Source organism: Equus caballus, chromosome 2 (genome assembly GCF_041296265.1).
Source record: "Equus caballus isolate H_3958 breed thoroughbred chromosome 2, TB-T2T, whole genome shotgun sequence".
NCBI lineage: Eukaryota > Metazoa > Chordata > Mammalia > Perissodactyla > Equidae > Equus > Equus caballus.
Genome location: NC_091685.1, coordinates 14,261,119 through 14,275,674, shown reverse-complemented (window position 1 = coordinate 14,275,674; position 14,556 = coordinate 14,261,119). Strand labels below are relative to the sequence as shown.

General features: G+C 44.7%; 1 long non-coding RNA gene across 12 annotated transcripts in view; it reads left to right on the top strand.

Annotated features, from left to right (window-relative positions):
* Positions 1–8,672: 8,672 nt before the first annotated feature.
* LOC138920407 (uncharacterized) overlaps positions 8,673–14,556 on the top strand; it is a 36,968-nt gene continuing 31,084 nt past the window's right edge. Inside the window, exons 1-3 of one of the 12 annotated variants that reach the window (XR_011431558.1) lie at positions 8,673–8,745; positions 9,752–9,845; positions 10,439–10,489. This is a non-coding gene — a long non-coding RNA (uncharacterized lncRNA). Of the gene's footprint in view, positions 9,336–9,417; positions 9,846–10,438; positions 10,490–14,556 lie in introns of those variants that run through there. The other 11 variants (XR_011431559.1, XR_011431556.1, XR_011431562.1 and 8 more) reach the window with 11 other exon arrangements.

Here is a 14,556-nt window from a genome sequence, read left to right as displayed (position 1 = left end):
CTGCTGGTGTGTGATGGTGTTGGTACGAGGCTGTGAGCACAGACTGTGTCAGCAAGTTGGCATGTGTGACTGTCAGAGTGGGTCTGCCTATGTCCATCCATCTGGCCATCCTTATAATCCCTCCCTGCCTCACTGCTCCTCCAGGGGATGGGAATGTAAGGCCCCTCTTCCCTCAGACCATCGGGTCTCGGGATCAGGCCTCCCTGGGGAGCAGAGGGGCTGGTTCAGAGCTACACGCTAACCCCAAAGCTGCCCGGCAGTGGGCCTGGAGATTCCTTCCACTGCCCCTGCCCCTGTTGGACCCAGAGCCTCTTTGGATTGGGAAGGCAGGAAGAGGGGTGGCTATAAGTGGAGCAGCCAACACCAAAAATAGCCATTGCCCTGGGGAGGATCCTCTGACACCACCCCCTCTTCCCAGTCCAGCCCAACCCAGCCTGTGGACCTGGAGCCTGAGTAGGGCTCCTCTCTGACTCTACTTCCCCAACTCCCTTCTGACCAACCGCTTCAGACTTGAAGGAGGGACAGAGCAAAATGATGTCACTACAAATTATGACATCATAGGGAGTGTGACATCATGGAGAGTGACACCAGGCTCCCGGTGTGGGTGGTGGATGGCTGTCTGGGTGGGTGGGGCTCCGTCTGCTGGCAGCTCCCCACAACTCCAGGGAGTGGGGGATGGCGGGGCTGGATAAGGCTGTGTTGGGGGGGCTGCCTTATCTGTACCCCCCACATGGCTGATAAGCTTCTTACCATGGGCTGGCCCAGGGAGCAGGCTGGAAGAGGGGAAAGGGTCAGCTGGGTCTGGCTGAGCTCCAGGGTAGACAGCCGGGATCAGAGAGCCCTGGCAGAGCCCCAGGAAGGGGGAGAGGAGGGATCCCTGGGAGAGCCATGTGGAGTAGTGGGTAGGAACATGGATTCTGAAGCCAGGCTGCCTGCATCTGTATCCCAGGTCTACCAGTTAATAGCTGGGTAAACTGGGACCTCAGTTTCCTCAATATTCCTCGACAGGAACACTATGGGTAGTGACTATCAATCATAGTATTGTGGTGAGGATTAAATATGGGTGAAGCAGGCATGGAAGAGGGCCTGGTATACAGTCAGTACACATCCTCCTTCCTAGGCGAGCTCAGGATGCTCCCAGGAGGTGCCCACTCACCCAGCAGTACATCCGGGTGGCCTAGGCCCCGCTGGGGTTTCAGAGCCTGCGCAGCCCCATATGCATCCCCACACCTTCCCAGTCTGCACTCGCCTCAGGAATCCTTCCCAGGAATCCTGGGCTTTTTGGCACGGTTTCTTCCAGCAACCCCCACAGACACCTTGGAGCCATGGTGCCCTCTGGTGACAAAAGCCATACATGGCAGTTACAGCTGGATCCCTGGGGCACATCTGGCTAGACAAGGTGCTGTGACTTATCTGGTTATTCTATGTCATCCTCACGTCAAATTTACAAGGGAGGAATTATCTCCATTTTCTAGAACTAAGGCTCAGGCAGGTTAAATAATTTGCCCAAGGTTACAGAGCTAGTAAGTGGTTGAACTTGAACTTGAACCCAGGTTGGCCCATCTTCAAAACTCCTGCTCTCACCTTGTGAACAGTGTGTACACATAGCCGCATGCTGATCCAGTAGATGTTTTCTGTGCCACACTAATTGTTTGAGTGTAACTGTGATTGGGTGTATGGTCATTGGGATTCTCCAACTGTGAATATAAAACAGTGTGAATTGGTGTTGAGGACAATAAGGTTGGGTGTTTGACTATTGGGACTTTCTGTGTGGCTTTGGTAGCTGTATGATTGTATCATGTGAGTATAACCATGGTTGGGCTCATCATTTATGCTGTGTGAAATTAGCCAGGGCAAAGTGTGTGGCTCGTCTGCCTGTGCGTGTGCGTGTGTGTGTTGTGTAGGGGTGTGTGGCTGGTGAGACTGTGGGGAAGGTGACGGAGGGCCCTGAGTTCCCAGCACCACTAGCCTTTGCAGTCCCAGGACTGCGTCTGCTCTCCGTGACACACATGACAGATGACTTCACATGCCTGATGCATTCCCACGGGCCTACCCGGTTCTTATTCCTTCCCTTTTTTTGGAGGAGGTAAAGCAAAAAGTACCACAAATGGAGTTGGTTTTCATTTTTTCCATGGGATGTTTCTGAGAGCATTTTACAAAACTTTGAGTGACATCTCAAAAAAATACTCATTTAAAAAGTTAAGTGAATATGACTATTCTAATTCTTTCATTAATGTGAGCATCGATGCTCATCCGTTCTCAAGATGTTGTTCACAGATCCCTGGGGGTCTCCAAGACCCTTCCAGGGGATCCACAAGGCAAAAATGATTTTCATAATAATACTAAATTGTTATTTGCCATTTTCGCTTCACTGATCTCAGCACAAATGGTACAAGGGCAGCAGTGGATAAAACTGTTGGTACCCACGTAGGAATCAAGGCTTTGCCCCTAACTGTACTAGCTGTCTTTGTCTTTCTCTCCGCCTTCATATTTTTCTCCGCTTGCATTCTTAGAACTATGCAAGCACAGTAAGAAAGGCGGGGCGGGGGGCTGGGGGCGGGGGAAGCATTTCACTTAAAAATGCCCTTGGTGAAGCAGTATAATTATTAATTTTATTAACTTTCAACCCTTGAGTACATATCTTTTTAGTATTTTGTATGACAAGTGGGAAGCATATAAAGTCTGTCTGCTGTGTGCTGAAGTATGATAGCTATCTCGAGGAAAAGCACTTTCGAGATGGAGTTGTGAGCCGAAAGTCATTTTTCTCACTGAACACTAGTTTTACTTAAAAGAATAAATGAAAAAAAGTAGTTATTCCCACTTGAGTATGTGGTATACATTTTCTCGAAAGCGAATGAAGTGAGCCTGTTGTGTCAAGGGGGAAAATTATTAATGTTTGTTGCCAATGATAAAATCAGAGCTTTCAAATGAAAATTAGAATTCAGAAGAATTCTGTCTGCTACTATGAGTTTGAAAGCTTCTCAATTTTGAGGCGATTGGCAACGACATTATTGAATGCATGGGTCTTTTTGGTTTTCGTTTTGCTGATTGGTTGGTTGATTGGTATCATGTAATGAAATGTGTCAATATTTGGAAAATCTGCATAGCTCAGTGAACCAATATTTTCCAAATGATTAGTACGTGATGTTCAAAAGTCATGCATGGATAAAAGATCCATTCAAAGTGCAAGACAGACCAATGGGTTTTAATGTAACGGAATAGGAAAAGTTAGTTGATAACAGTTTCAGATTCCACACTGCAACTAACCCTTAAGAAACGTCACCTGTCGAGTTTTGGTGTAGTATCAAAGAATATCCACATGAACTGAAAAGACTATTAAAATCTCCCTTGTCCAACCACATACATTGTGAGGCTGAGTTTCCTTCACGTATTCCAACTAAAACCACATATTGCAACAGATTGGATGCAGAAGTGGATACAGGAATCCAGCTGTTTTCTATCAAGCCAGACATTAAAGAGATTTGCAAAAGTGTAAAATGATGCCACTGTCCTCACTAAAGTTTTTGTTTTGGAAAATGCGTAGCTATTTTTCATAGATATATATTATTTTCTCTTAACACATAATACATTTATATTGTTATTTTGAATTAATACATATTTTACATTTCTCTCAATTTTAACTTCTAAACACAATGAATATCAATAGATAAAACCCACTTAAACAAAACTCTTTGGATCCTCAATTATTTTGAAAATTGTAAAGGGGTCCTCAGACCAAAAAGTTCGAGAACCACTAAATTGGAGTTTTACTTTTAAAAAACCCAGAACCTTTATTTTTTTGCCTTAGACCTTTGTTGTTATTAATGTTCTATTAAAGAATAAGCTTATTTTACTGCTTACATTACAAGGCATTTAAGCTACAGATTTTCAGCGTGTTCTCAGTGTGATTGGCAGCATTCCCTCTCCCTTGTGGAATGTGCCTGTTGTCATCTTCTCCCCATACAGCCTGGTCTTCCTTAATGAGAAGAAAAATCGTTCCCTCAATATCTCCTGAAAAATCAATTCCTCAATAGTTGGATAACATCGGCTGGCTGGTTGGTCTCTACACAATTCCTGGTGTGTTTTTTTTTTTTTTAGCTTTTTTTTTTGAGGAAGATTAGCCCTGAGCTAACTACTGCCAATCCTCTTCTTTTTGCTGAGGAAGACTGGCCCTGAGCTAACATCCATGCCCATCTTCCTCTAATTTATACATGGAACGCCTGCCACAGCATGGCTTGCCAAGCGGTGCCATGTCCGCACCCGGGATCCGAATCGGCGAACCCCAGGCCACCAAAGCGGAACGTGCGCACTTAACCGCTGTGCCACCGGGCCGGCTATCCTGGTGTTCTTGCTTCTTTTTCTCGCTTCTGTTTCTAAGGACCTTTTTTTTTTTCTAAATCTATTATTTATTGAGAACTTTCTATGTTAAGAACTTTACATTCATTTTGTCATTTAATCCTCACGTTGACTCTACAAGCTAGATACTACTATTATTGTGCCCATTTTATAGATAAGAAAACAGTCTCGGAGAGGTTAGGAGAAATGTCTAGGAATGCAACTGACCTTAAATTCCTTTAAATTTATACATTTAAAAAAGTAATTCATCTAAAGATCAGTGCTTTAACAATTATGTTTAGTAACAAGTTACCACTAAAGGGAGACACTAGCGCAGCTCATCACCTGAGCTCTCACATTTGGGTCCTTGCCCCTGAGACCCCACTGAAGCCCCTGTCACATTTAGGGCCTGTTTGCCCCAAACCTGAACCCTCACCGATGCCTCATCTGAATTTTTTTTCCAAAACCTTTATGCTGAGCCTTCACACCCTACCCTCCCCACTGGAACCTCTCTGAGCCCTTACCCGTAAGAGACTTGAGCTCCTCACATGAGCCTACATACCTGAGCCCACTGAGCAGCCCTCAAACCAGAACCCCGTGCTCCAGCATGGAAATACAGGTGGATTTGGACTCTGAGACAGCCACTCTCAGGGAGCAGCAGAGGAAGTGGAGGCTGGAGGGTGAGGGAGAGGGTGGAGATGGGGCGTGAGCTGAGAGAAGCAGGAGTGCGACGAACTGTGGGCTCTCAGCCCCAGCCACAGTCAGGAATGTTCTCATTCAGCTCTGACCTCTCACCCCAACCTGCCTCAGCTTGAGGATCCACTGCCCCCACCACTCCCACTTCAAGGACCAGCAGCCGCCTCTGGAGCAACTGGGGCATCACTATGGCAACCAGGCCAGGCCAGCGTGGGAGTGGGGTGGGGCTGCTTTAAAGTCTTTTATTGCCCAAAAACATAGGCTTGAGTCTGTCATCTCCGTAATGCTCAGGGGCCCCGTGGATTGGAGAGCCCAGAAGAGAAAAGACTATCCACTCCCTACCATGTCTCTCAACTCAAGGGAAGATGTTTCTCTGGTCTCTGCCAGATCCTTCCTGAGACAATTCAGTGGGAAGCTCAAGTTCTCTATCCCCCAACCCCCAACACTCTAGATGCTGGTGGGTATCTCTTGCCTTCTCCTGGCATTCTGGTGGCAGAGCTGGAGGGGAAGCTGGGAGGGTCTGACCTCTTGCCTCTGCCCTCTTGACCTCTTGACCTCTTGCTGGGCTGTGAAGTGTTAGGGATGAGATCTTGTCAATCGAATACCTGATGGGAGGAATAGAAGAGTGACTGTGGGGGTGGGAGCTGCTCACGGCTTGGTGACCTAGACAGAGGCCTTGTGTGGGCGATTAGCTGTCACATTGGGTGTAAGCTCCTTACCATCAGAATCTGGCCTCCCTACCCCCAGGTCTAATCCAGAGGTGGGGGGAGGGGCCTGAAGGCACCAGGCCAGGCTTGGGGCCTTGGTGGGTCTCCAGTGACCCATTTAGCATAACCAGCTGTAGCCTTGAGGGTGTTGGGCCTTTCTCTGTCTCTGTGAGTCTCTCTGCTTCTGTGGGTTTCTCTGCCCCTCCCTGCCTTTGTGTTGAGTGCCTGGGTTCCTCTCTCCCTGTCTTGGTGTGTATTTTGCCCTTTGTCCCTGTGAAGAGCTCTGTGACCCTGACTCCATGAAACTGTGGTTGGTGACAGAGGGCATGGCCACTACTGGGCAATGGGTTACATAGATCTCAGTGATAGGACTTTGAGTGACGGGAAGTCTTGAGAACACAGACTGGTGGGTGACGTGGGATTTTGAACAAAGGTCTAGGTGGCAATGCGTTGTGGGTGACCCAGGGTTTGAGGGACCTTGGGTTGTTTGTATTTGACACGCAGATTGGGTGACCCTGAGTTGTGGCTAACATAGGATCTGGTTGACCAATGATTAACAATTCAAAAAGAATTTGGGAGGCAATAGAGTGGCAGTAGTGGTTTCAGTTTTGCCTCTCAGCCCCCGGGGACATTTGGCCATGTCTGGAGACATTTTTGGTTGTCACAACTTGGGGGAAGGTGTGCTTCTAGTATCTTGTGGGTGGAGGACAAGAATGCTGCTCAACATCCCACAATGCACCGGACAGGCCCCCCGAACAGAGAATGATCCAGCCTAAATGTAGAGTGCCAACTCCGAAGCCGGACTGCCCAGGGGGAAATCCCAGCTCTGGCACTCTGCTGCCCTGGGCAAACTTGCTCATCTCTCACATGGAGTACCCAAGCAGTACCTTCCTGAGGCTGTTGGGATTCCTGAGCCGATACCTGTAAAGTGTTTAGAACAGTGCCTGGCACATGGTACGTGCTCTTTATGGACTCAGACCTTGAGAGAACAAGAGTGGATCTGGATTCAGGGACTCGAACATTCTCCCCATTTCTCATTACAGCTTCTGCTTCAGATGGGCTTCTTCTATTGCAGGAAACCACAGGGCCAAAACAGCTCCAGTCTTACGTCACACCAGCTTAGTGATGTCAGAGGAAAAGAGAGAAGCTTTTTCTTGCCTCAGTACTTATAAATCCCAAAGAATGGCTCTGATTGGCTTAGCTTGGGTCAGGTGATCATAGCTTTACCTGCGGCCATGAGATCAGAGCCACCTGACTAAGGGAGGGAAGTTGTTTTCTGTAGGGGAGTGGATGCTGTTACCAAGGAGGGAAGGGCAGCTGAGCAGGCCAAGACAACAGATGCCCCACACCAGGGATTATGGTGAACCTGAGTGGACACGGCGTCTGATGCATAAGGGTTACAGGTGTCACCATGGTGCACAATGACTTCTGTGAGCTAATCTGTCTTAACCTCTCAGAAATATTCCACTCTGTTGACAACTCTCCTTTTTTTTTTTTTTAAAGATTTTATTTTTCCTTTTTCTCCCCAAAGCCCCTGGTACACAGTTGTGTATTTTAGTTGTGGGTCCTTCTAGTTGTGGCATGCAGGATGCCGCCTCAGCATGGCTTGATGAGTGGTGCCATGTCTGTGCCCAGGATTTGAACCAGCGAAACCCTGGGCCCCAAGCAGGGCACATGAACTTAACCACCGGGCCATGGGGCCGGCCCCACACTCTCCTTCTTATAACGCTCTTTTCTCTGGTTTTTTTGATAACATAGTCTCTTGACTTTCCCCCTTCCCCTCTGGCAGCAACTTCTCAGTCCCCTTAATCGGTTTCTTCTCTTCTACGAAGCCTAGAAATGTTGGCGGTGCTCCAAGCTCAATTCTAGACTCTTTTCTCTTTCTCAGACCTTCCTAAGTGGCTCATCGTGGTGTCTCGTTGGTGGCTTCAGATTGCCATGACGGGAGTATTTATACCAAAGAATATGAAAATGCTGCAAATCTGAGTTTCTTGTTTTTCTTGGAGAGACAATAAACAGTTACCAGCATACCACTGTCCAGTACTATTGACATGAAAACTTGGTTTTATCCAGACCTTGTCTTACCCACAACCCTATGTTATTCAAATTCTTTCTCAACTATAACCCAGTTTCACACACAACCTAGTGTTATCCTAAAACTATTTTAACCCCAGTTTAATTAATCCTTAACCCATTTTCATCCAGGCTGTGTATCTCCCACAGTCATTTACCATCCAGTATTCTTCAGACACTGTCATCAACAACACAGGATCACTCTTACTAAGCTGCACATAACCCAATGTCACCACCAGCTAATGTGACACAGATTTGTGCCATCCAGACACTCCTTACATAATTTCTTGTTACCCAGTCTTGTTATATGCAGAAAAATTAATGATATTCTATTTAGGATGAGCTCACCTTGGAATATAAGAAAAATAAAACAGATGTCAGCCTGTGTATGGGGAATATTCCACAAGATTTGGCAAAGGAAAATAAAAACAGCCAACATTTATTGAGTACTTACTCGTCCCGAGTCAGTTCTAAGCACTTTACATAGTCACTCATCATATAAATACATATTAACTCCTCTAATCTTCACAACAACCCTGTGGAGTAGATAGTTTTACTTTCCTCTTTTAATAGCTAAGGAAACTCACTCACAGAGCTTAGGCAACTTGCCCAAGACCCCATGGCTAGTAAATAGCAAACCCAGGATTTGATCCAAGGCAATCTGGCTTAAAAACACGCACTTTCAACAGCCACCTCGTGAATATATTTATGTTTAGATGTGTCGGTTTTGATTTCAAAATGCACCATAAGAAGTAAAGTTGTATTAGTTAGCAAGGCTAGGTCATAGGAATGTTTTTGTTACAACAGGTTGGATGTTTTTGTTTTTCTAAGATAAAGCAGTTGTGCTAATAGGATTAAGCCACCCGTTCCTCTCAGTGGGCTAATGAGAGATTAGTCATGACTTTTGGTATAACAACCTAGGGGAGAGAAAACAGTAAGAGCTGGTCCTGGGGTGAAGGGTGGGAGGAGGGGGAAGACAAGGAGGTGGAGAGGTGGGGGTGAACCGGAGAAGAGCTAGGTGTAGATAGGACCCCGCCTGGTCAGGAGATGGGGCTGCCATGGTTGACAGATCCCTTAGGTTTGGATGATGACCCAAGATCCAACTCAGCCCTTTGACTTTCCCTGGAGCATTGACAGGGATCCAACTTCAAATGAAATCAACTTCACTGATTGCACATCTGCCAGCCGTCACATACATCTTGGAGGAGAGAGTGCCTGGACCGTGAGAATATCCTGCCCTGGGGCCAGGGATGTGAGAAAAGGGGGATGGATAAGGGTGCTACTTCATTCCTTATTCGTCCCACCTATTTCTTTCTTAGGTGCTTAGTATAAGAAATAATCAGACAGAAACATGTGGATGGGTTAGATAGGAAGAGGAGGTTTCCCCCGGGAATTCACAGAAGCCATTCTGCAGCACCTTGGTATCAGAGGCGGGGTTGTAGTACCCTCTAGTGAACGCTGTAGGAACTTACACAATATCAGATTTGGGATGTGACAGACTGAGCTGGGCTAAATTCACCAAAGGCAAGATTTTTTACCAGGAGGATGGCCTCCAAAGTGTTTGAAAATCAGGCCCATAAGAGAACACAGTGTGGGGGGCTGGGGCGGGGGCGCGTGCACACACACGTGTGTATGTGAGTGTGGGGAGCTGTGTGGCTTCTCCTAACTTCCAGAAGTCAGGAAATGGTTACAGAGGCAGAATGTGGGAGTAGCTGATGGCAATAGCCCAAAGATTTTACTTAAAAATGCGAGAAAACCAAAGGCTGTGGAGATAGGAACTTTCCCCCTCTCTTGAAGTGGACTAAGGAAGGTGATTAAGTAAGAAAAGAAGGCACAGCCAGTAACTTTCCAAGTAGAATTGGATGCACGCCTGGGGTGAGTCTGGACGTCAGTTAAACTGAGAAATACTCTGATTCCCACTGACCCTCTTGATTCACCAGGAACAGATGGGGGCCGAGAGATATCACAACCCCAGCGAATAAAGGGACGCTTTTGTCACAAGGGGAAAACAGAAGGGTTTGGCGGACAGAGCAGGTAAGAACAGATGAGTTACACATTGCTTCTTAATGGTGAATGTTTTTGTCCTTAAATGTGTATTTAATTCCGTCTCCTTCTGGGAAGTTACTACGCTCCTAGTGATTTAAACCAAAAATTTTCTTTGATATGATTGGATTTAGAGCTGGTTGGGCAAAAATTAGTTTTGGGAGATTTAGAAAATATTCTTTTTGCTTGAATGCCTTAAGTATGTAAATAAATTGCTTTATTATGAGCCTAAATTTCTCCTGGTGAAAATGTCTTTAATGTGTTTAACTGGCCAAGGCATAATTTGCTTAACTTATGAACACAGTAAGATTTATCTATGAATTAGAGATGTTGAAAAGTTGATTTATTCTGGTAATGATGTTAAGTTTTTTGGTTTTGTGTATGCAAATAAAATATGAATACATTAGTTTAATAAACTTTTAATTGAAATCACCCACAAAGAAAAGTTTATAAATCATAAGTATATAGCTTAAAGTGTCTTTATAACTTGAACACGTGTGTAAACTGACTGTTTTAGTCTGCTTGGGCTGCTATAAAAAATACCATAGACTGAGTGGCTCAAATTTCAGATGTTCATTTCTCAGTGCTGGAGGCCAGGAAGTCCAAGATCAAGGTGCTGGCAGATTCAGTTCTTGGTGAGTCCTCTTCCTGGCTTGCAGAAGGTCATCTTCTTCTTGTGTCTTCACATGGTGGAGAGAGAACGAGCGAGCACACTCTCTGGTTTCTTCTTATAAGGGCACTAATCCCATTATGGGGACCCCACCCTCATGACCTCATCTAAAGCAAATTACCTCCCAAAGGCCCCATCTCCAAATACCATCACACTGGGGGTTAGGGGTTCAACATGTGAGCTTGGGGGATGCAAGCATTCAGTCCACGCAATAACCATCCAGTAAAGATGCCTCCCAAGGTGACCACGATCCCAACTTCTAACCCCCTGGAGTGGTTTTGCCTGTTTTTGAACTTTATATGGTTAGACTTATACAGTATATACTCTTGTATTTGTGAGATTCATCCATGTTGTTGTGTGTAGTAGCAGCTTGCTCATTTCCATTGTTGTATAGCATTCCATTGTATGAATACACAACAATTTATCCATTTGAGTTTTCTAGTTTTTGACTATTATAAGTAAGTCTTTTGGTGAACATACCTAGGATTGGAATCGCTGTCTCCTAGGATATGCATATGTTCAACCTCAGTAGATAGCATCAAACAGTTTTGTAAAGGGTTGTGACAGGTGGTGTGGTTCCCCGACTAGGGAAATGAACCCAGGGAGCCAAAATGCTAAGAGCGCTGAACTTTAACCACTAGGCCATCAGGGCTAGCTCAACGACCCCCTGCTTGCTTTTAGTTTGCAATTTTCTTTTCTTTGGCCATAGATTCAAGAGGAATGAGTTTGTGTAGCATGTCAAAATTTACCAACAAAAGCCCAGCAGGAGCACACCTGTAGTTAATCCAGGGCAGGGGCATTGGGCTTTGCTATGGCAGGGAGAATGGACCTTAGGGGAGTCTGGGGGCCAGCTCCGTTGTGGGGACTCGGGTTTGGGCTCGTGCAGAGAAGGGGTTAGGGAAGCAGGAGCCAATTCTGCATTGGATGCTGTCAGGAAGCAGGGACACCTGATGCAGTCCAAAAGATCAGCCTCCTGGGGGCACAGAGCAGTGTGGAAAAGGTAGAAAGTGGCAAGAGGGGCAAATGCTGCCTGTGGAGCCTCTCTAAAGTAACTATTAGAGGAAGTGCTTCAGCCAAGTGAAAAATGAATGAGAAAAGTTAGCTGAAAAGCAAGGACAGCGTAATGCGATGAACGCAGCAATAAGCAACAAAACCGGTAACATGTATTGTTAAGTGTAAGTAATTAATGACATTGGGATGGTGGAAGGATTCTCAGATAAACTCTCATTAAAAGATATACGCTCATCATAAAAATTAATACAGAAAGTACTAAAAAATTTTTTTAGCTGCCCCAAACGCCACTACCCCAAAGCAATTATCTTCAACGTATGTTGATCATCATTCTAGAGGCTTTCAATGCAAATATATAGAGAGGGCTAGATATAAATAATTTTATGATGCACCATGTGAAATAATTTCATATTAAGGATGTGCCAAAGTTTCGCTGCAAGCTTGGTATTTGGCTGACATCTGCTATTCAGCTGTGGCTTTGACTTCAGCCCTTAGAAGGTTAAATAGCCAAATATCTACTTCAGGATCGTTTCTAACATCTCTGAACTTGTGTGTGATCCATGATCAATAATGTGGAGATTTCCGTCTAATCTCATCAATATAACAATATCAATAAATTAAGCAAGCCATGTTATCTGGATTTATTGTTAATATCTAAATATTCACTTTCAAATATAGGCAACCATTCAAGATGTAACTCAGTGAAAATGCTTCTTGCTTTATATGCTGAAATTCTATCAATCAGTGGAACTATAAATGTATATTTAATATTTCACTAGTAGAATGCTGTAATAATTAATAATGATTTGAAAGTTGCTAATTATGTGTACAAAAACAATGACCAAAAACTTTCAAATAATTAAATGTGGAAATAGATGGACAGTTAATGCAATTTTTAAGAGAAGATATACTAACTAGGTATCTTTAGGAAGAACTTCATATTGCTTTAAAGTAAAAAACTATTTATAATAATTTAAATAATACAAATGAGAATACTACTGATCATATTTTATCATAATTCTAATTTTGGAGAATTGTTTAGTGTGATGGTATTCATGACGTTAATAAAAATAATCTTTAATAGATGTATTACTGCTCTTTATTAAAAGGTACCTCAGAAAAAATAAAAATACGAGCCACAAGCAAAGGAGAAGATATTTGTAATGCATATAACCAGCAAGGGATTAATATCTATGTAAATAACTACTATAAAATAATAAGAAAAAGAGAGGCAATTCAGTAGAAAAATTGACAAAAAATTGACAAAATGCTTAACTTTATGAATAACCAGGGAAATGTAAATCAAGACCAGAATGAGGTACCATTTTCATACATTTAGTTGACAAAAATTAAGCAGTATGACAATACTTTCTGAAGAGAACATTGATCAATGAGATCTCTTATACGTTAATGGTGGGTGTGCAAGTTGAACAACTAATTTGGAAAACAATTCAGCATTATCTAATGCTGTTGAATAATCATGTACCTAGAAGTTTGACTCTTCAGTACATACCCAAGAGAAATTTTTGCCACGCACATCAGAAGACATATGACAAGAATGTTGCAGGTAACAATATCTGTAAGAGCAAAAAGATGGAACAATTCAAATGCCCACTGACCACAGACTGGACATGTTGTGGTACAATCACAGATGGAATACTACACAGCAGTGAAAATGAGTAATGTTCCTTTACATGCCATAACATGGATCAATCTCAGCAACATAATTTTGAGTGAAAAATCAAGTCTCAAAAGACTACTTTTTCATAAAGATCAAAAGCAAATAAAGCAAAATGTTACCTTATTTGGGCATCTGCATATGTGGTGACCTCTCTAGGGAGGCATGACTGCTGGATAGGAGAGGAACGCAGGGGTGGACTTAAGTTATTGATAATATTTTAGCTCTTGGGATGAGTGTTGGACTCACGAGTATTCGTTATATTATTAAAAAAATAAAAACAAGAAATAAACCAGTAGTCCTCACTGTCTTACCCCCAGCACTAGTAGGATCTTCATCACCTTCACACCCAGCCAGGTCAGATGGCCAATCCCATTCCCAGGCGAGACTCTCGCACCCTGGAGGGTCAGTTACTGCAACCGTATCTGGAGTGACTCGCTGTGTTATTGGTTAAGGTTCTTAGCTGCAGACCACGGAACCTGCAACACTCAGTTTAAACAGAAGGGGATTTAGTTCCAGGTATGAGGTACTGTGTAAAGCTGAATTTTGAGAGATGATGGATTGTGGCTGACGTGGGGTCTTGGATGATGCTGGTTATGAGTGGCACGAGGCTTTCATAGGCCAGGGTCCCTAGAATAGAGCCTGCTGTGGAGATTCTTGTTTAAGTGATTTATTGGAGGAGTGCTCTTGGGAGAAGATGAAGGAGGGGAGCAGGAGAGGAGAGAGAAAGAAAGTTCGGCAAGGATGCGGATGTGGTCTCATCTGGAGACTGTCATCGGCCTGGTTCCGAAGGGAGCATCTGAGCATGAATTGTATCACAGAATTGGCTCCCGTTTTAGGTGAGTAAAATAAGATAGCTCTTTGTTCCCCAGGGGAGTTGATCCTGATGTAGCTGAGGGATATTATTCAAAGAAGGAGCAACCAGCTCTCACAGTGGCTGGGACTGGGCGCACTGACCAGGGCAGAGCATGCACAGTGACTCAGTACCAGCCTGACCTCGCTGGGAGCAGTGGGGGTGATCTGGGAGCAGATCAAGATTAGCTAGGGGGATGGAGGAGGGCAGCAGAGGGTGGGGGAGCATATAGCAGGCTGTCTGTGCACCCTCGAAGCACAGCCTCAGTTCCTTGAGACCCTGGGGACTTAGCCTCATGCAGCAATGACCTCTCTTCCCCTTCTGGACACAGGAAGGACAGGCCAAGCCTTCCCCTTAGCTTCTCATTCCATCGAGTGCCAAGCGTGTCATCACCCCACCCCCAGTCACCAGGGTCACCCTCCCTGTCTCTCAGGCAGAGAGAACTGAGACCTCTCTCTTAGCAACCTGCCCCCCTTCCCCATCCCTCCCC